The following is a 22,630-nucleotide window of genomic DNA, read 5'->3' as shown; positions in this document are numbered from 1 at the left end:
CAGGGCTGGAGGGAGCTTTGAGGGGAGCTGATTCTCAGCTCACTGATGAAACTGGAGCTCAGAGTAGTGGTTGGACCTGGAAAGTTGCCCAGCTGGTGAGGGGCAGGGTCAGAGTCCAGGGTTCCCCCCGAATTTATGTCCCCATATTGTATGTACCTACAAGTGCAGTGAAAAAGCAGATTTTTAAAAACTTGCAGATCAATGAAAGAAATACTGTCCTACATAGAGGGTCACCAGGCATGAGCCAAGCCTGACCCTGCTTCCAGCCTTGGGTCATAATCTTTGGTGATTGGTATGAAGTTTTTTGAGACAGTTGCACAGCAGGTCTTAGGTAGACAACCGAGGGGGTAATGACAGTAACTCCTTGCACAAGCTCAGCGCTGCTCACTTGATAGAGCCTGTCCCATCTGTCCCTATGAGATGGCCAGGCAAGGCATGTCCATCCCTGCCAGGGAACTCCCTCCCTGCCTCCCAGTGAGCTCACTGTTTCTAGAAAATTCTGTGAGTGCCAGGTCTTGGGTTTCCTAGAGCACCCCCAATTCTCTCAACTTGCCTCAACTAAGGAGGAGGACCCCCTGGGGCGCTGCCCCCTGTTCCATCCCTGTGGTCCCTCTCTCCCACGAAGTCATGGCTACAAGGCCTGCAAGGAGCTTGGCAACCCCCAACCTCCCCACCACCCCCGGTGGGTGCAGCTGATGAGAGGCTTAGCCACAGCTCTACAGGCCAACTCGCAGCCTCCAGGGCCAGGCCACAAATCCCATCGGGTGGTGCTGCCAAGCCCAGAAAACCTCAAGCCGGAAGCAGGAGCCGGCTTTGAGAGAGAAGATTCCAGAGTGAGCCGGAAAAGAGCTGCACTGGTGGTGGGAGAGGCTCCGGACAGGGTCACCTGGGAAGATGGCGCACCCTGGGGCGCTCATGCAGCGGGCGGGAGGTGAGGGTGGCAGCAGTGCTCCCAACGACACTGATGTGCAGCCTGGGCGTCCCCCTCCCGGCCTCAGTTTCCTCACCTGTATCCTCACCTCAGCATCACAACATTAAGTCCTAGACACAAGAACGCACTTTATCAGCCTCATCTCCTCTAACTTTACAACCAGTGCTGAGGCAGGTGATGTCACTCTGGTTTTACAGAAGGAATTGAGATTAAACAAGGTGTTAAAACTAGAGGGTGAGATCTCCTCCTACATTCAAATCTCATTATTCTATGGTTCAAAACCCCTCCCTAAAGCACTCCTCAACTTATTTACATATTTCACAACCGCATCTTTTCCCAGAAAGGAGTGTAGACTTCTTTTTTGGGGGGGGCGGGGGTGGTGCAGATAGAGACAGGGTCTCACTCTGTTGCCCAGGCTGCACTTCAGTGGCACATTCAGGGCTCACCACAGCCTCAAACTCCTGAGCTCAAGCAAACCTCCCACCTCAGCCTCTTGAGTAGCTGGGATGACAGGCGAACATCACTAGTCCAGCTAATCTTATTCTTTGTAGAGATGGGGTCTTGCTATATTGCCCAGGCTGGTCTTGAACTGCTGGGCTCAGGTGACCCTCCTGCCTCAGTTGCCCAAAACAATGGGACTACAGGTGTGAGCCACCATACCTGGCCTAGAGATTTTTTAAACTGAAATTTAGATGGTCACGAGCTATAGCACTTAGGTGTGAGCTGCACGCATTTTAAATCTGAAACAATACGTGCAGATTTTCCACAGCTTCCATACACAGCAGTGGCCATTATCGTTTCCACGGCTTCCATACACGGCAGTGGCCATCATCGTTTCCACGGCTTCCATACACAGCAGTGGCCATCATCGTTTCCACGGCTTCCATACACAGTGGCAGCCATTATCTCTAAGCTAATAAGATTCAGAAACTTCTTGTTTCGTATTTATAAATGTGTATCTCACTTAGCAAAATGAATGTGCCCCTCAAAATATGTCTGTAAAAAGTAAGTTTCACTCCTTCAGCAGTGAGCAGGGCACTAAGCTGGCCCTGGGAGGGACAGTGGCATGACATCGTCCCTGTCCCCAGGGCCAGGCAGGTGTGGCCGCAGGAAGGACTTGATGCTGGGTAAGCAGGGCAGCTGCCGTTCCTCTAAAACACATCCCTCAGGATCGCCTCTCATTACAGGTGAAGAACTGAAGACCCAGGAAAAAATTCTGCCTCTGGGGAAAACTTGAACCCTAGTGAGAATCTGAAATAGGTCTTTCACGTCACCATGACACATGGGTTTCTCTGCACCAGGCCTTGAGCTCTGCTGATCTGGGATTAATTTTCCGGTGCTCCCACTCGAAGGTAAGAGTGAGAAGAGACCTTCCTTTTTAGAACTCTTCTCCCTCCAGGGTGGCCTTCCCCACACTCACCACTTTGCAAACCCCTCGCCCCATTCCAACCAACCTGGCCCACTTGGCAGGCTCCTGTCCACCTGGGAGCCCTGCAGAGACCTCCCATCTGCTCCATCACCTGTACTGCTGCACCCAAGACAGCCCCTCCTCCTCCCCCATGTCCCCCACACATGGCCCTGCCACTGTGTGCAGGAAGGTGGGCACTGTCCTTAGGTCTGTGTCCTCAGCCCATCCTGGCCCCATCCAGCCCTAGGTGCCCAGGAAGCCTCACGCTATTGGGTGGCACACATGTGGGTTACGACTCTACACTCACAGACTCACTGCCCATCCCTCCCCGCTTCAGCCTCTGGTCAGCAGGTCAGCGGAGCAGAAGCCATCAGTAAACATGACCTTCTGGCCCTAGGTCATTCCTGGGACCCAGCTTTGCTGCTTCTAGCCTTCCAGTGAGCATCCCCTACCTACCCCAATTCACCCCTGCCTGAAGAACAAAGAGGAACGAGGCTCAGTCACTCCTCTGAGGACAGCAGACAGGGTACATTTTGGGAGTGATCTAGAACATCAGACAGAGCAGACCAAGAGGCAGGAAGAGAGGTGTGAACAGTTGGGGAGATCACATCCAATCAGGGTGATGCTGAGGACGGCTTCACGAAGACGTGGGCATTAAAGAAAGATGGGGGGGTCTCTCTGAAACACAAAGACCAGCTCAGACACCACACTGGGTGAGTGGCACACAGGAGACTTCTCCCTCTCTGGAATCATGAAGAGCAACTTATTCCCAGGGCTCCTGCTCAAAGTGTTCTGTACACACAGGCACCATCTGACCACCAGACAGAGAGGGAAGAGGCTCCTTTCCTGGGGCGAGACAGCTCGCGCTCGAAGCCTTACTCCTGGGCCCAGGGGCAACAGCTGTACCCGGGAGCTGGCTGCACTGCCCAGTCCCGGGTCCTGGGGTGACTCACCAAACCCATGAGGTTGAGAAGCCTGCTCCGGACACCACCGAAGTCACCTATTCTTGCCCCGTGGTCCCCTTTAGACTGCACAGCACAATCAGGCTCTGTGGTAACAGAGGTGCACAGCCACTGGGGTCTTTATTTGTAGATCTTTTTACAAGTTTTCTTAATCCTAAAGTTTTCCTGGAAATAACTTATTTCAAAAGAATTGTTCTGCTTTTTAAAAATATACAACATTTTTAGAATAATAAAATGCATCTCCCAAATGGATAAACACTTGGACTAAAGCGTCATCTAACCCATGACAGCCTGATAAAGTGTTTCTAATATCCCGGCTCAGAATGCAAACATTAGAACATTCCTTTACAAAATCTTCCCTCCTGGAAGTTTACGCATCGAAAGATCCTGCACGTTTGCTAACAACCCGTAGGGAAATGGGGCTGCTCTAAGTGGGACTGTCGAGTGGAAGTCACCCCATTGGAGGCAGTTTGGTGGCTCTCTTGCCCAAACCAATCTCTTCCTATAAGCTCATTCCAGCCTGAAGATTCCAGAACACTCTGGAACTGTGGAGAAGAAACTGAGCGAGAGAAAGCTGCTCAGGGTGCAGTGCCCGTGTCGCCCAGAGACCTATGACGTTCTGCAGCTGGAGGCCAGCCGCACGGGAACCTCGTCATTAAAACTTACTCAGATGCTTTGGGAAAAAGTCTCCTAGCAGCCATGGGGCAGGAAGGAGGAGGGGAGGTGGCCCTTCCAAAGGCAACCAGCCTTCTCCCACCCAAGGAGGCCCAGCCAGAGCCTGTGAGGCCGCCACTCAGCACAGATGGGTCCCACTTCTGGGGCCACTCTTGCTGCAGACCCCTGTAGAGGCTGCTGCAGTGGCTCCTTAAGTCCCTATGAAATGTCCTACCCCTCAGAGGCCTTCCCTGCCCACCCCTACTCATTCTCGAGTCCAGGTCCTAACTGGATCCTTAGCTCTTGGGGAGCCCCCTGTGCCCCAGCTGAGCCCCGCCTTAGCCCCGCCTTGGCAGATACCCATCACAGTTCAGCTAAGGTGATAGTATTGAGGGAGGGGAGCCCTGGCCCCGGGGTAAGAATGTTCTGCACAGAATGTTCTGCACTTGCCCTTCTCTGTCCTCAGTCCTTCGCCTCGTCACCTGGAAAGCAAACTCCATGCAGCCGGGACACGGGATGTTTCCCTGCTGGCTCCCCAGCACCCAGGACTGTGGCACATAGGAAGCCATAGGCGACAACTGGCAGATGGAGGGGTAGGAAGAGGTCAGACCTCGCGGTCACATAGACCTGCACACGGCTGCCCGCAGGCTGTGTGCCCTGGAGCAAGTCGCCTGCCTCTCTGACATGGCTCCTCACCCTTGCAATAACCCCACAGGCTGTTCCAGTGAGACTGAAAGACTGGGCCAGGCGCGGTGGTCACGCCTGTAATCCCAGCACTTTGGGAGACCGACATGGGCAGATCACGAGGTCAGGAAATCGAGACCATCCTGGCTAACACGGTGAAATCCCGTCTCTACTAAAAAAATGCAAAAAGTTAGCCGGGCATGGTGGTGGGCGGGAGGCTGAGGCAGGAAAATGGCATGAACCCGGGAGGCGGAGCTTGCAGTGAGCCGAGATCGCACCACTGCACTGCAGCCTGGGCTACGGAGCGAGACTGTCTCAAAAAAAAAAAAAAAGACTGAAAGACTGCACATACCTCACACAGGGCTTGGCACAAAATACAACTTTCATGACTTTTTCTTTGCTTCCATAGAAGGCAAATTAGTACCTAATAATAACACTTTGAGGACGTTTTACAAGAACCCTCATGTTCATCATTCTATTTGTTTCTCACAACAAGAGAAGGCAGGGCAGTGTTTTCTTATTTTCATTTTGCAAGAGACTTAAAGTCAGAGAAATAAGCTTCTGAGCCCCCAGTCTCCCAGCAGACCGAAACCCAGACCCCCTTACCCCGGGGCCAGGGCTCCCCTCCCTCAATACTATCACCTTTGCTGAACTGTGATGGGTATCTGCCAAGGCGGGGCTAAGGCGGGGCTCAGCTGGGGCACAGGGGGCTCCCCAAGAGCTAAGGATCCAGTTAGGACCTGGAACATCTGGGCAGGTGGGAAGGAGGAGGCATAAGGTCTGCAGACAGTGAGTGACTGTCCCATGCTGCCTTGGGCAAATTCTAAGCATCGCTGCACCAAGAGAGACTGGGATCTCCAATAAATGCAACCTTAATCAATACAACACGAGGCTCAAGCCTAGGGCGCTGCTGCCATGACCTTCCAAGCTGGGTATCTGCCAAGTTTCCACTTGGGCCTCAAAACAAAGGGGCCTCCAGAAGCTTTCTGCTTTTTTTTATAACTTGTGCATGCCTTTGGTAAGAGATGTTCAATGTCTACCCTCTTCCAAAACAAAGAGGACTTCCAGAATAGGCATCCAGCCAACCTGACATGTTAAGCAAGGTCCCTCAGGATCTGCGAGGCAGCCAGAACGGCTTCTCAGGTTGCACACTGCCAGGGGTACCACTACACAGATCTGTCGTGATGGCTTCCCCAGACACGGAACATGGCGGCCTTGACCCCAGGCTCTACTGTCTTGACTCTGGTTGCTCCTCAACAGGCTCCCCTCCCTCCAATCACAATGGGTCTCTCTCCAGTCCTCCCTACAAGATGTGCTATTTCAGGAATCCAAGGCTCCAACCAAAACAGCCTGCCCCTGCTGCCTGTGAAGGTCCACGTTATGACGAGTCTGTGATCTTACCTTTGTCAAGCTCTTAGCAGAAATAATAATTCAAACGTAAGAGTATCAGAGCTCAAAAGAGAATAAAAATGGTAGAAAGTGACTAGGTAGCTGCTTTAGATGAGGTCTGAGGAAGACAGCTGGCCCTAGTTCTTCACTCCCCTGCAAAAGCATCACACAGCCACATCCTTGCAGAGTACAAAGTCTCCTTCCAGCTGGGCATGGTGGCTCACGCCTGTAATCTCAGCACTTTGGGAGGCCAAGGCGGGTGGATCACCTGAGGTCAGGAGTTCGAGACCAGCCTGGCCAACGTGGCAAAACCCATCTCTACTAAAAGTACAAAAATTAGCTGAGTGTGGTGGCAGGCACCTGTAATCCCAGCTACTCAGGAGGCTGAGGCAGGAGAATCGCTTGAACCCGGGAGGCGGAGGCTGCAGTGAGCCAAGAAAGCACCACTTCACTGCAGCCTGGGCAATAGAGCGAGACTCCACCTCAAAAAAAAAAAAAAAAGTCTCCTTCCTTCCTGCTGGCTTTGACCATGTGATTTGCTTTGGCCAAAAAGACATCAGCATCTACAACAGCAGCACATTCTGAAATGCCCGTGAGGGCTGGCTTTTCCTCTTGTGCTTCTCCCATCACCAGAACACCACACACCAAGAAGCTCGCTGGTACAACAGAACAAGAAACTGATACAGCAGAACTGCAAGCTGCAGCTTAGAGCCAAAGCCATCCGAGCCCAGCTGATTACAGATCAGCCCCACCCCAGCCGACCCACAGATGTGCGAGTGAGGAATGCGTGGCATGAGCCACCGAGTTCCGGGCTGTTATGCAGCATTAGGTGAAAACAGCTAGCACCGACGTTAGGACAGGTCTCTCGGAAGCAGTGTCATTTCAACTGAGAAGTGAATGCCAAGCAAGACCCGGCCACGGGAGAGGCCGGAAGGGCATTCTGGGTGGAGAAGACACTAGCAGCGCAAAGGAGACCTCCCTACAGCATGAGGCACAGCCTTCCCTCAGTGCAGCTCCTGATTCGTCTGTGTGTATCTCCCAAGAGGATGCAGTAAGTACCTGAGATCATGGGTGTCACTTACATTTGTAGACCCAGGGCCTTGCACAGCTATTGGCACATAGCAAACGTGAGCTGTGTGAACAGCTACAGTGGTAAAAAGATGAAAGAACAGTTCATTCTCCACTGAAGTGTTCGCCCTTGATAAGGGAGCCAAAATGAAGATAAACATAGAGAAGTGGTTCTCAACCACGGGTGATCCGCCCACCACCGAGGCCATTCGGCAGTGTGTCTGGAGACATTTTTGACAGTCACGACTAGGAGGGTGGGTGCTACTGGCCTCTAGTGGGTGCAGGCCAGGGATGCTGCTGAACAGCCTACACTGCACAGGGCAGCCCCCACCACAAAGAACTATCCAGCCCCGAATGTCAATGGAGCCAACGTCGAGAAACCCTGGCCTGGAACAACGCCTTCTTCCTTTTTGATTCCTGAGTGTTCACAATGAACTTTTGCTTAACCTTTTCTACCAGAGAATAATGAACTCTGAAGCAATGGTGTGAACAAGTAGATTTATTTTTATGTCAATTGTAGAGTTTGTGGCCTAAGAGGAGAATGCTCCTGATACTTACTGAACATAAAGACACAACAGCCTGATCAATGCACCCACCCAGAAGGCCCACATTTCAGGGGTGTAGATGGTCAAAATCAGAGAAGGCCATCTGGTCAACCTCCCCATTTCCATGCAGGAATGGACAGCTCAAATGTAGCATCTTATCCTAATCCAGGTATTACTCACTTGGACTAGGCTTTGGAGGAGTTGGTGAGCCCTTAAAGTAGGGGAGAAATCACACTTTGCCCATCTCTGGGAAGCAAGTCCATTGCTCTTGTCAGATTCTCCTAAGGATCTGTTACCCCAGATGACTGAGAATCACAAAACTCCTCAAAAGCTCCGACTCCTCTTGCTGCTTCACTAGACACACAAACACCTGCTCACAGCATTTCCTGTCTTCTCTTATTGATGTGACCTCATTATTTAGTCACCTTGGTCTCTTTCTCCAGGCCAAATAATTCCAATTCTATTTAAAGAAGTCCATTTTAAAGCCGATCATGTTTGGTCTCTGGTCTTTTTAAAAAGTGGTCAGTTCAACTCTATTGAGTACTCTGGTGAGTGGCAGACCCCATACTGGGCCCTGGAAATTATAAAATTACTTCAAGGAGCTGACTGTACTGGCAGTAAAGAAGCTAGCAGTGGCTGGGCACAGTGGCTCACGCCTGTAATCCCAGCACTTTGGGAGGCCGAGGCGGGTGGATCGCCTGAGGTCAGGAGTTCGAGACCAGCCTGGGCAACTTGCTGAAACCCCGTTTCTACTAAAAATACAAAAATTAGCTGGGTATACGGTGGCACATGCCTATAGTCCCAGTTATTTGGGAGGCTGAGGCACAAGAACTGCTTGAGCCCGGGAGGCAGAGGTTGCAGTGAGCCGAGATCACACCACTGCACTCCAGCCTGGATGATGGAGTGAGACTCTGTCTCAAAAAAAGGGCCAGGCACAGTGGCTCAAGCCTGTAATCCCAACACTTTGGGAGGCAGAGGCAGGCGGATCATGAGGTCAGGAGTTCAAGACCAGCCTGGCCAACATAGTGAAACCCCATCTGTACTAAAAATACAAAAATTAGCTGGGCATGGTGGCGGGCACCTGTAGTCCCAGCTACTTGGGAGGCTGAGGCAGGAGAATCGCTTGAACCCGGGAGTCAGAGGTTGCAGTGAGCTGAGATCTCACCACTGCCCTTCAGCCTGGGTGACACAGAGAGACTGTGTCTCAAAAAAAATAAAAAAAGAAGCTAGCAGTGAACAGAGGATGAGCAGCTCAATTCTGAGGGAGAGGGGAGAAGTCAGCAAAAGCCCCCATGAGGGAAGAAAGCTTGGGCTGGCCACACTCAGTTGGAGTTTTCACACATTCTGAAAACACAGAGCTTTCACATATATTTAAGCATATAGATTCTGGATGATAAAGAAAATTCAAACTAATTTCTAACTGACGGCCAGTACTAAGTGAGGCAGGAACGAAAGGGCTCCATGCTTTTACTCATGCTTTCTTACCTATAAGCAATACTGGGTACATTTATTACACAGATCCCCTGACTTTCTGAAACTAACTTTAGATGAACTTGAAAACAAATGTACCAGCTCGGAGGAAGACAAGTGTATAATCTGGAGACAGAAGATATTTAGGAATCCAGATAGATCACACAAACTTAAAATGTAAAAACTTGAAGGGAACAGATCACTGATGACACAAAAACACCAAGCCCTTATTCTCCTGTGTTTGTGCCCATGGAACACAGCAAACTCTTTGGATTCTAAAACTCCCTACCTTTCAATTCAGAAAATGACATTCTGAGAGTAAAACTTTTTGCACACCGTCTGCAACAAAAACCCACATCATCTGCTCTCCTGAATCACAGCTTTCTCCCGGGGATTTGATACATCTTTTTTCTCCCCTTTAGTCCTTCTAGGGGTTTCTCAGCAATTCCCTCTTCCCTACAGCCTCTCACAGCCTTCCCAGGGACATTCGGCATTTTTTTTTTTCCAGTCACTGGTTCTGATGCAACCCTTCCGTGCTGTTCCTGAGTTGCTGTTTTTCCAGTTCAGTGTTTCTGGGCCAGGTGCACCGGCGTCCCAAGGGGAGCTGGTTAAAATGGGAGATTCCAGGGTCCTAGCCCACAGAATCCCCGGCATCTGCATCTGTGCCCTCCTCCAGGTGGTTCTCTTCTACGGAATGACTGTTGAAGGTGGAGTACTAGATATGAAAACAAGGCAAAGAGCTTCCAGCCTTCCTGGGTCTTTAAAACAAACTCTCATGCTGCTGCCTTAGGCCATCTTCCTGTGCCTATCCCCTGTTTTTCTTCTATGCATTTATTGTCTTTATTTTCTAATAATTTTTTTTTTTTTTTGAGACGGAGTCTTACTCTGTCACCCAGGCTGAAGTGCAGTGGTGCAATCTCGGCTCACTGCAACCTCCGTCTCCCAGGTTCAAGCGATTCTTCTACCTCAGCCTCCCGAGTATCTGGGATTTACAGGTGCCCGCCACCATGCCCGGCTAATTTTTGTATTTTTAGTAGAGACACGGTTTTGCCATGTTGGCCTGGCTGGTCTTGAACTCCTGACCTCAAGTGATCTGCCCGCCTCGGCCTCCCAAAGTGCTGGGATTACAGGTGTGAGCCACCGTGCCCGGCCCTCATTTTCTAACAGTCTTCTGATCCCTGGTTCACCCTCACCCTGAGTTAGGTACCTTTTTACCATCCTTTTCCCTTGTGACCAGCATGTCTCCCACACGTTCAAAGCTCCATCCACGGCGGTGCTTTCCACCTGCTGATGCTGCTTCATGTCTCCTGCATTTAATTCAGTTCCCTGGTTTTCAATTCAGGTTTAAAGTCTTTTCCAATTTTCCTTCTTCTTGTCCTGAGAGACTCTGGTCTGGAAGGACCATGGCAGGTCATGGACCAGGCCTCTCAATGCACTCTCTTAGTCACATGACAGAGACTTCCAAATTCCAAAATTCAAGTTCAAGGCCCTGGTGAACTATCACCTCTCCTAAATTCCAGTTCCTCAGCCGCCACTGTCTTGATGAGCACCACCTGCAGGTGCTCACGTCACCCTTGCCCAGCAGATCCCAACTTTGGCTGCGCCTTAGAATCACCTGGGGAGTTATACCCAGGCAGTGTCCACAGAAGTGGAACCAGAGGCCCAGACACTGGTGTTGCTGAAAAGCTTCCAGGAGACCTTATGGCGGGACCAGGAGTGGAAAACACTAAAGTCAATGTGAACACCCAAGCTTGTCATGGTCTCCCCTAACTAGCCCTGATCCGCAGGTCCCACTTCTGCCAACACCTCGCCCCAGCTAGGAACACAACACCCAACATGGCGCAGGTCCTCAGTAACATTGGCTGAATGCCTGAACCAGCGCCAGCCTGCTCTGTCTCACTGAGCTCCTTTCTGTGCCTCCAGCGGGTCCTTCATCCCAGCTGGTCTTTCCAGGTAAAAGCCTCTGGGTCTCCTTTTTCCTCACTCTTGCTGCCACCACCTGGCTCACACCCTTACCTCCCACAGGGCTGGGGACAGACTCATCTCCCTGGTCCTGCCAGTCCACCCTGGAACACATTAATCTTCCAAAATAATATTTTTGCAAGTACCACCTTCTGCTCAAAATACCTCAATAGCTGCCAATTGTCCAAGAGTTCAAAATCTTCATTCTGGCATTCGGGGTCCTATATACTCTGGGCTTTATCATGAACTTGATTCTAAACCCCGCCCACCCCGCCCACCCCACCCCCAACCCACAGCTGCCCAAGGTAAACCATCTGCTTTAGCCAAGCTGACGTCCTCGGCATGTCATCAACTGGCCTCCTGACCTCAGCACATGCTGCAGCCCATATTTTGAGAGCTCTTAAACTTCCCCAGATGCCTGAGGAGGAAGCATCTCATTTTACTTGCTAATATATGTGGATCCTGCATTCTATTCAATAAAATCCATGTTTGTATTAGTATTTTTAAGTGTTTAAAAATATTTGCCAAACAGATGTGTCCATCTGTTTCAGTGTAAGCGCCACTAGGGCAGGGACAACATCTGTCCCAGTCCCCACTGTGTTCCCAGCACTCAGTAGCACCCGGCACACTGTCTGCTGGGTGAAGGAATGAATACATGGAGGACACAGGAAGAAAGGAAATGCCAACTCCACGGTCATCCTGTGGCTTCACATGCGCCAAAGCAAACACAACCCTGCACCCCCAATGTGGGAAGCACGCATTTAGAACGCCCCTCCCCACCTGGCCACCTTCTGCCTCCCCGTCGAAATCTAGCTGAACCCTGCCTCCTCCACCGAGCCCACCTGAGCCTCCTTTCTCTACATCGTGTTTAGCAAACACGCCTCACCTCCACCTGGACCTTGCAAAGGGCCAGGTGGGAAGATAAACCTCCCTAAGGTCTTCTCACAAGACCTGGGCACAGAACCCAGTCACCTCACTCTGCCCTCCTGCTTCGCCTTGACAGAGAAATTCCGAAGCTCAGGGTCATGACCACCAGGAGTGAAGGGAGAAGACCCCCGCCCTGAGATGGGTGTGAGCTGTGCTGCCACGCCAGTTCTCGCCACTCGTCATCCAGCTCCCAGCAGCGCAAAGGCTCTACTCTCCTTAGAAACTGGAGCTGGTTCTGGGCGATGCCCACAGACTCACTGCTCTCACTCACTTGAATGAGCCTGCCCTGGGGAGGGGAAGGGGGAAGCTCAGCTGGCGAGGAGGCTGCCATGTGCCCTTAGTGGGTGCGGTAAGCTGCTGCACAAGGCAAGTCGGTCGCTGGGGCTCTCCTAGACAGACGCTGGGCCTGGCTGGCACAAAGGGGTGCAAATCACCGACTCGACATTCCTCCACAAGTGACGCTCCATGGCTCACTCTTGGTCTTAACTTCTCCCTAGCAGCCCCAGCTTTCTTCCTGTATTAGTCCGTTTTTGTACTGCTATAAAGAACTGCCTGTGACTGGGCAATTTATAAAGGAAAGAGGTTTAACTGACTCACAGTTCAGCATGGCTGGGAAGGCCTCAGGAAATTTACAATCATGGCAAAAGGGTCACAAAACACCTCCTTCACAAGGCAGCAGGAAGAAGTGCCAAGCGAAGGGGGAGGAGCCCCTCATAAAACCATCGGATCTTGTGAGAACTCGCTCATTATCACGAGAACAGCATGGGGGAACCGCCCCATGATTCAACTACCTCCACCTGGTCTCTCCCTTGACACGTAGGGATGATGGGGATTACAATTCAAGATGAGATTTGGGTGGGGACACAAAGCCTAACCGTATCACTTACTCTCTCCAGCCTTCCACCTGCGAGCTCCACAGCTCCTTTCCCTCGGAGACCAGGCCAGCCACTGCACCTGCGGGAATTTTCACAGCCTGGGAACACTCAGGGCTGTCAAGAAGTCGAAAACCAGGCCAAGTCCCGAGGGGTTCACCGGCATCATGCAGCGATAGCCGTGATGGCTCCTGAGGGTGCCCGGTTCCCCCAGCATCTGGCTCTGTGGGCCCCCATGACCACGTGTCCCAGCCCACTCCCCCCGACACACACACCTCCTCTTGGTGAGGCCAACACTCGGGGCAGGAAAGCACAGCGGTGAGGAATGCAGCTCCAAACTCAGGCTGGAGTGGAATTTCCATCTCCATCATGGGCCTGGGCCTTGGAAGTTGCCATGCTTTAAACTCACTGCCTCCCCTGTGAAATGCAAATAACCACAGGCCCATCTCAGGGTGGGTTGGAGAATCCTCTACCATGTGTGTAAAGAGCCCAGCATCAGACTGTGCCAGAAACACAATACGTCTAAGTGTTACCTATTATTATTAGGCATATTATACATTCCCAAGGTTACTCCTGAATTTATTCCCAATTCTCCAGCTTTCTGAGTCTGCTTGAGTGAGTCAAGGTCATTTTCATCACCTGGAAAGGCAATGTGTGTCAACGGTTCCCAAATTTGGCTGTGCTGACATTCTAAGGCTCCATCCTCAAACACTGCCCTGTACACAGTAGGTCCTCCACATTCACAGATTCAACAAAACTCAAATTTGATCACAAACATTCAAACACATTCGGAACATCAAAAACATTAAAACCACAACAGCTCTCAAGTAAGTTCCCGTCCCCGGGTCCTCCCCCATTGCCTGTCCAGCCTCTGAGGTGGAATGCTGCCTGTGTCACTGTGCACTGGCTGGGTTTCGAGCCCCGCAGTGTAGCTGCACATCCTGGCCCCAGGACCCTGCCACCGAGCTGGACGGCTCAGCTCCTATCCCATCCCTTTCCAAGTCTCATACTGGGAAGACCCTCATGGCAGTGCCAGCAGCTGCTAGAGCCACCTGCCTGTGCTGAACTGACCGACTACCTCCCAGCCCACGGTGGCTGCCTGTGTCTGGGGACACCAATTAACCTTCACGCCATTAGTCAACAAGTCCTCCTCCAGCCCCTACAGCAGGAGGGAGTGTGATGCCGTGGAATGAGCACTGTCTTTGGAACCAAACTGGCTCCTGTTCTATCACTCCTTAGAAAGTCCCTTAAAACCTCCCTCTGCAACCTTCTCACATGGAAAATTGCCTCACATGGCAATTAGCATTTCTTGGCTCATATGTATATATGTATTTTATTTTACCAAAACGGTGGAAAAGGCCTGGCGTGGTGGCTCACGCCTGTAATCCCAGCACTTTGGGAGGTCGGGGGGGGGGGGTAGATCACCTGAGGTTAAGAGTTCGAGACCAGCCTGACCAATATGGTGAGACCCTGTCTCTACTGAAAATACAAAAATTAGCCGGGCGTGGTGGCATGTGCCTGTAGTCCCAGCTACTCGGGAGGCTGAGGCAGGAGGATTGCTTGAACCCGGGAGGCAGAGGTTGCAGTGAGCTGAGGTCACACCACTGCACTCCAGCATGGGCGACAGAACGAGACTCTGTCTCAAAAACAAAAACAAAAACAGTGGAAAGGCTGCAGAAAACTCAACTGTTTTTATTTCATTTATTGATACATGCACCTTCTACTAACACTATCTTCAGCTTATGAGTGAGGAAGGAGTGAAAGCTATTAGGGTGTGTCCTACCTTCCCTTTTATTTCTGTGTCATTAATTTCAGCATTAAATGGTTGGCCAATACAGGGAAGCAGCATGGGATGTTCATGTTTCTGAGAATGTCACTGCCTTCTTTCTGTATTTGAAGCAAGTTCTAGTTTGAACAGAAAGCACGAAATCTCAGAGCTGTCAGTACCTCTACTTACTCAGCTGTGGACGCAACACGTTATTTTGTGCTTGTTTTGTGTCTTGCTCAACTCCCAGACATCATGAATTCACCAGAACTCTATGTTGCTGGGGTATCACACACAAACATGCAAATGGGACAATAACAAATGGCAGGTACTCATCTTGTATGTATTTCTTCAGTACATATGCATGTTCCATTGTCTCAGCAGGCTTCAGTTGCAAAACATAAGTTCAAAAATAAAATTGTTGGCCGGGCACAGTGGCTCGCGCCTGTAATACTGCCCAGCACTTTGGGAGGCTGAGGCGAGTGGGCTACTTGAGGTCAGGAGTTTGAGACCAGCCTGGCCAACGTGGTGAAATCCCGTCTCTAATAAAAATACAAAATTAGCCAGGCATCATGGCACATGCCTGTAATCCCAGCTACTTGGGAGGCTGAGGCAGGAGAATCGCTTGAACCCAGGAGGTGGAGGTTGCAGTGAGCCGAGGTCACACCATTGCACTCCAGCCTGGGCAGCAAGAGTGAAACTCCGTCTCAAATAAATAAATGAATAAATAAAATTGTTAAGAATTTCCAGACTGCACAAGTCATGTGCTCATAAAGCCAACCTTGGTTAAAAAGAGAACATTCAGACTTTCTCTATTAAATACGATGTAGGTTTTGCAAAGATGCCTTTTCTCAGGTTGAAGAAATTATCTTCTTTTCCTAGTTTGCTAAGAGGTATTATCTGAATGGATGCTGAATTTCGTCAAATGCTTTTTTCCGCATTTGACAAAATTGAGATGATCTTATGGGTTTTCCTTTTCAGTAGGCTAATGTTAAATTGCACCAATTTTAAGATGTTAAAACCATCCTGCATTCCTGTGGAAATCCCTACTTGGTCATTATATATTATTCTTTTTATATATTTCCAGGTTTTCTTTGCTAATATTCTGTTAAAGATTTTTGCTTACATGTGCATGAGGGATATTCATCTGCAATTTTTGTTTTGTAATGTCTTTGTCTGGTTTTGATATCAGGGCAATATTGAATTCATAAAATAAGTTGGGAAATGTTCCCTCTTCTTCTACTTTCTGATAAAATTTATGTGGAATTGGCATTATTTCATTTTTAAATGTCTGATGAAATGTAGCACTGAAGCCATCTGAGGCTGAGGTTTCCTTTGTGGAAGGTTTTAAACCAAAATTCAACTTCTACAATGGATATGGGGCTATTCAATGTTGATAGTTTTTGTGCCTCTCAAGTAATTTGTCCAATTTGTCTAAGTCATTCAATGTATTGGCACATAGTTGTTTATGACATCATCTTATGACTCTGAGTGTCTGTAGGATCTGTATTCATGCTTACCTGCATCCCAGTACTGGTCATTTGTGTCCTCCCTCATTTTCCCAATCATCTAGCTGGAGGATTATCTATTTTATTGACCTTTTCAAATAACCAGCTTTGGAGTCACGGATTTGTAATGTTTGCCCACTAATTTTTTTTTCTGCTTCTTTCTCTGGATTTAGTTTTTCTACTTCAATCTAAAGGTTTAAACTTCTAAGGTAGAAGCTTCAATCACAGACTTTAGACTGTTCTTTTTTTTTTGAGATAGAGTCCACTCTGTCCTCCAGGCTGGAGTGCAGTGGCGCGATCTTGGCTCATTGCAACCTCCACCTCCCAGGTTCAAGCAATTCTTATGCCTCAGCCTCCCAAGCAGGTGGGATTACAGGCGTGCCACCACGCCCAGCAATTTTTTCATATTTTAGTAGAGATGGGGTTTCGCCATGTTGGCCAGGCTGGTCTCGAACTCCTGACCTCAAGGATCCACCTGCCTTGGCCTCCCAAAGTGCTGGGATTACAGGCATGAGCCACCGCACCCGGCCTAGACCTTTCTTCTTTATTAATACAGTAGTCTCCCCTTATCTGTGGCTTCACTTTTTGCAGTTTCAGCTACCTGAGGTCAACGACAGTCCAAAAATATTAAATGAAAAATTTCAGAAATAAATAATTCATAAGTTTTAAATGGAGTAGCGTGATGAAATCTAGCACAATTTCACTCTGTCCCACTAGAGATGTGAGTCATCCCTTTGTCCAACATATCCCCACTATCCATGCTACCTACCTGTGAGTCACTTGGTAGCTGTCTCGGTTATGAGACTGACTGACAAGGTACTGCAGTGCTTCTGTTCAAGTAGCCCTTATTTTACTTTATAATGGCACTAAAGTATAAAAGTAGTGATTGCTAGCAATCCAGATATGCCAAAGAGAAGCCATAAAGTGTTTCCTTTAAGTGAAAAGGAAAAATTTCTCAACCAAAGGAAAGAAAAAAAGATCACATGTTGAGGTTGCAAAGATCTAGGGTAAGAGCAAATCATCTATATGTGAACTTGTGAAAAAGGAAAGATAAATTTGTGTGAGTTTTGCTGTTGCACTTCAAACTGCAAAAGTAACAGCTACAGTGCATAGTAAAGGGCTTAAAGATGAAAAAGGTATTAAGTTTGTGGGTGGAAGACACAAACAGAAAATGTGTACCAACTGTTATAACTGTTCTATTTTATTATCAGTTGTTGTTCATCTCTTACTGTACCTAATTTATAAGTTAAACTTTATCATAGATATGTATATATAGGAAAAATATGGTATATATAGGGTTCAGAACTACTGACAGTTTTAGGCATCCACTGGGGATCCTGGAACACAGCCCCCACGAATAAGGGGGAACTACTGTATAAGCATTTAATGCTACAAATTATCCTCAAAGCACGGCTTTGTCTGCATCTGCTAATTTCAGCATGTTGTTTTCATTTTCATTTAATTCAATATATTTTCTAAGATCTCTTGTGATTTTTTTCCTTTCTTTAGGCATGTGTTTCCAAATATTTTGGGATTTTTCAAGATATATTCTGTTACTTCTACTTCCATCCATTTTTGTCAGAGAACATACTTTATATGAGTTGAATCTTTTAAAGTGTATTAAGTCTTTTTTTTTTTTTTTGAGACGGAGTCTGGGTCTGTCACCCAGGCTGGAGTGCAGTGGCAGGATCTCGGCTCACTGCAAGCTCCGCCTCCCAGGTTCAAGTGATTCTCCTGCCTCAGCCTCCCGAGTAGCTGGGATTACAGGCACTTGCCACCACATGGGCCCAGCTAATTTTTTGTATTTTTAGTAGAGACTGGGTTTCACTGTGTTAGCCAGGATGGTCTCGATCTCCTGACCTTGTGATCCGCCCGCCTCGGCCTCCCGAAGTGCTGGGATTACAGGCGTGAGCCACCGCGCCCCGCCGAAGTGTATTGAGTCTTGTTTTGTAACAGGTTGTGTGTCTGAGAACATTTCAGTGCACTTGAAAAGAATGTATGTTCTCTAGTTCTTGGGTGCAGGGTTCTATAAATATTCCTTTGGTACAGCTTTGTCATTAGGTGCATACATATTTAGGATTATGATGTCTTTTGATGAATTGATTCCTTTGTCATTATGAAATGTCCCTCGCTATCCCTGATAATATTTCTTGTTCCAAAGTATATATTGTCTGGTACTTATAAACACACCATCTTTATTTATTTATTTAGTAGAGATGGGGTTTTGCCATGTTGGCCAGGCTGGTCTAGAACTCCTGGCCTCAAGTGATCCGCCCACCTTGGCCTCCCAAAGTGCTGGGATTACAAGCGTGAGCCACTGCACCTGGCCCATCTTTCTTTTAATTAGTGTTTGCACAAAATGTCTTTTTCTATCCTTTTACTTTTAATCTGTGTATCTTTTTTTTCTTTCTTTTTTTTTTTTTTTTTGAGACTGGGCCTTGCTCTGTCACACAAGCTGGAGTGCAGTTGCACAATCACAGCTCACTGCAGCCTCAGACTCCTGGACTCAAGCCATCCTCTTGCCTCAGCCTCCAAGGTAGCTAAGACTACCGGCACATACCATCACCCCCAGCTAATTTTAAAAAAAATCTTTTGTAGAGGACAGATGTGGTGGCTCATGCCTGTAGTCCCAGCTACTTGGGAGGCTGAGGGAGAAGAATCACTTGAACTCAGGAGGCAAGGGTTGCAGTGAGCCAAGATCACGCCGCTGCACTCCAGCCTGGGCGACAAGAGCGAGAACATTTCTTTTTGTAGAGACAGGGTCTCTCTTTTTTGTAGAGACAGGGTCTTGCTCTGTCACCCAGGCTGGTCTTGAACTCCTGGCCTCAAGCAATTCTTGCACCTGGGCATCACAAAGCACTGGGATTAAAGGCATGAGCTCCCACACCCAATCTATCTGTGTCTTTATACTTAAGATGAGTTTCTTTATGATAGTTGATAATTAGTTCTTGCTTTGTTATCCATTGCACAATATCTGTCTTTTTTTTTTTTTTCGAGACAGGGTCTCACTCTGTCGCCCAGGCTGGAGTGAGTGATGCCATCACAGCTCACTGCAGCTTCGACCTCTCAGGCTCGCTCAAGTGATCCTCCCATCTCAGCCTCACAAACAGCTGGGACTACAGGCACACACCACTACTCCTGGCTAACTTTCGTATTTTTTGTAGAGATAGGTTTTCACCATGTTGCCCAGGCTGGTCTTGAACTCTTGAGCTCAATCTGTCCTCCTCAGCCTCCCAAAGTGCTGGGATTACAAGCGTGAGTCACTGCCAATATCTGCCTATTAAATTGAATATTTATATCACTTACATTTAATATTATCAATATGGCTGTATTTAAAACTGTTGTGTTGTTTTTTTGTCTTCTACTTATTGTTCTTTGTTCCTTTTTCCCACTTTCTCTGTCATCTTTTGAATGATTTTTGTTTACCATTCTATTTTATCTCCATTATTGGCTTATGAGTCATACCTCTTTGTTATGCTTTTTCAGTGATTACTCTGGGACTTACAGTAAACATTAACTTAGTACAGTCTAGTTCAAATATTCTATTACTTTGCATATAAGAAAATTACAGGCCGGGCACGGTGGCTCACACTTGTAATCCCAGCACTTTGGGAGGCCGAGGTGGGCGGATCATGAGGTCAGAAGATCGAGACCATGGTGAAACCCCATCTCTACTAAAAATACAAAAAAATTTAGTTGGGTGTGGTGGCGGGCGCCTATAGTCCCAGCTACTCGGAGAGGCTGAGGCAGGAGAATGGCATGAACCCAGGAGGCGGAGCTTGCAGTGAGCCGAGATTGCACCACTGCACTCCAGCCTGGGCGACAGAGCGAGACTCCGTCTCAAAAAAAAAAAGAAAAAAAGAAAATTACAGCCAAGTGTGGTGGCTCACATTGTAATCCCAGCACACTGGGAGGCCATGGTGGGAGAATTGCTTGAGGCCAGGAGTTCAAGACCAGCCTGGGCAACATGGTGAGACTCTGTTTCTACAAAAAGTTAGACAGACATGGTGTTATGCGCCTGTAGTCCCAGCTACTTGGGAGGTTGAGGCAGAAGAAGACCTTGAGCCCAGGAGGTTGAGGCTACAGTGAGCTATAATTGTGCCACTGCTGTCGAGCCTGGGCAACAAAGTGAGACACTGTCTCTAAAAACTAATAACGATAAATAAAGATAAATAAGAAAATTATAAAAATATACTTTTATTTCTCCCCTCCTGTCCTTTGTGCTATTTTTGTCATACATTTTGCTTCTATGTATGTTCTAAACTCCAAAGTACCTGGTTTATATTTTTGCTTTAAGCAGTTTCTAAAAGAGATTAAAAATGAGAAAAGATAACTTTCATGTTTCCATATATTTGCCATTTGGAAGCCTCTTCACTCCTTTGTGTAGTCCATATTTCTAGCTAGTATAATTTTTCTTCTGCCTAAAAAACTTGCCTTAACATTTTTTGTATTACAGGTCTGCTGGTTATGAATTCTCTCAACTCCACTTTGTCCATCAAAAAGTGTTTATTTCACCTTCATTTTTGAAGGATATTTGTGTTGGGTATAGAATTCTTGATTGACCTACTTTCTTTTTCAGTTCTACTGTCTTCTGCCTTGAATAATTTCTGACCACACATCTGCTGTCATTCTTATCTTTGTTCCTCTCTATGTCGTGTGTCTTTTTTTTCCCTTTTGTTTTCTTTCTGGTTACTTTTATGAGTGTATCTTTATTAAGCAATCTGATTACAATATGCCTTGGTGTAATTCTCTTTATTTTTCTTTTGCTTTTTTTTTGAGACGGAGTCTCACTCTGTCGCCAGGCTGGAGTCCAGTGGCGCAATCTCAGCTCACTGCAACCTCCTCCTCCAGGGTTCAAGCGATTCTCCTGCTTCAGCCTCCTAAGTAACTGGGACTACAGGCATGCACCACCACGCCCAGCTAATTTTTGTATTTTTAGGAGAGACAGGGTTTGACCATGTTCATCAGATGGTCTCGATCTCTTGACCTTGTGATCCACCCACCTCGGCCTCCCAAAGTGCTGGGATTACAGGTGTGAGCCACCATGCCTGACCAATTCTCTTTATTTTTATTCCTTGTATTTGTTTGGATTTTGTTGAGCTTCTTGAATTATGGGTTGAGTTTTGATCAAATTTGGATGTTTTCCCACCATAATTTTTTCAAATATTTTTTTCTGTCTCCCTCTCTCTGTTCTTTTGAGACTTCAATTAAACATATTAGGGTGTGTTATATTGTCCCACATGCCAGCAATGCCCTGAGTATTACCTTTTGTCCATGTTTTTTCTTTCTTTCTTTTTTCTTTTTTTTTTTGAGACAGGGTCTCACTCTGTTGCCCAAGCTAAAGTGCAGTGATGCAATCTTGGCTCAATGCAACCTATGCCTCCTGAGCTCATGTGATCCTCCCACCTCAGCCTCCTGAGCAGCTGGGACCACAGGCACATGCTACCACTCCTGGCTAATTTTTGTATTTTTTGTAGAGACAGGGTTTCACCATATTGCCCAGGGTGGAATATTTTATCTTTATGTGCTTAATTTTAGATAGTTTTATTGCTCTAGCTTCAATTCACTGATCATTTCTTCTGCACTGTCTAATCTACTATTAATCCTATCTATCTAGCTTTTCATTTTTGATTTTGTGGTTGATATTTTGATTTTTCATCCCTAGAGGTACTATTGGATCTTTTTATACTTTCCATTTCTCTTCCCATCATCCTGATGTATTCATTTACATGCTTGATCAAACGAAACATATTTATAAAAGTTATATTCAGGCTGGGCACAGTGGCTCAAGCCTGTAATCCCAGCACTTTGGGAGGCCAAGACGGGCAGATCATGAAGTCGGGAGTTTGAGACCAGCCTGGTCAACATGGCGAAACCCCATCTCTACTAAAAAATACAAAAATTAGCTGGGCATGGTGGCATGCACCTGTAATCCTAGCTACTCGGGAGGCTGAGGCAGGAGAATCGCTTGAACCCGGGAGGCAGAGGTTGCAGTGAGCCGAGATCGTGCCACCGCACTCCAGCCTGGGTAACAAAGCGAGATACTATTGCAAAAAAAAAAAAAAAGTTATTTTCATGTCCTTTTCCTGCTAATTCCATCACATCTTTGTCATTGCTAGGTCTATTTCTATTGACCACTTTTTTTTTGTTAGTGGGTCAGTCACATTTCCTTCTTTGTTGAGTAATTTTTTGCTGGATGTCTCACACTGCAAACGTTACCATTTTTCAATGCAGAATTTTGTCATATTCTTTTAAAGAGGACTCTGGTGAACCCTGGTCCTGTGTTGGCTCTATCCTGTTTGTCTTACAGCTCCCTCTGCAGTTGTTCTCTTCTGGTCTCAAAGGGTTGCCCTGTGCATGAGCAGATTGATATTCACCCAGAGATTCCAGGGGGCCTCTATCGAGATTTCTGGAGATCTTTCTCTTTGCAGCTTCTTCCTTTTAGGATTCTGTCCCACAAATTCTAGAAACCTTAGAACTTGGTG

The 22,630-nt window shown here is 47.8% G+C and overlaps 1 protein-coding gene across 5 annotated transcripts in view; it reads right to left on the bottom strand.

Annotated features, from left to right (window-relative positions):
• ADCY3 (adenylate cyclase 3) overlaps positions 1 to 22,630 on the bottom strand; it is a 99,878-nt gene that overhangs the window by 52,643 nt on the left and 24,605 nt on the right. The gene's annotated exons all lie outside the window — the stretch shown is intronic.

This window comes from Symphalangus syndactylus, chromosome 18 (assembly GCF_028878055.3).
Source record: "Symphalangus syndactylus isolate Jambi chromosome 18, NHGRI_mSymSyn1-v2.1_pri, whole genome shotgun sequence".
NCBI classification, from domain to species: domain Eukaryota; kingdom Metazoa; phylum Chordata; class Mammalia; order Primates; family Hylobatidae; genus Symphalangus; species Symphalangus syndactylus.
Note: the sequence above shows the minus strand (reverse complement) of the source record. Positions and strands in the feature narration are given on the sequence as shown.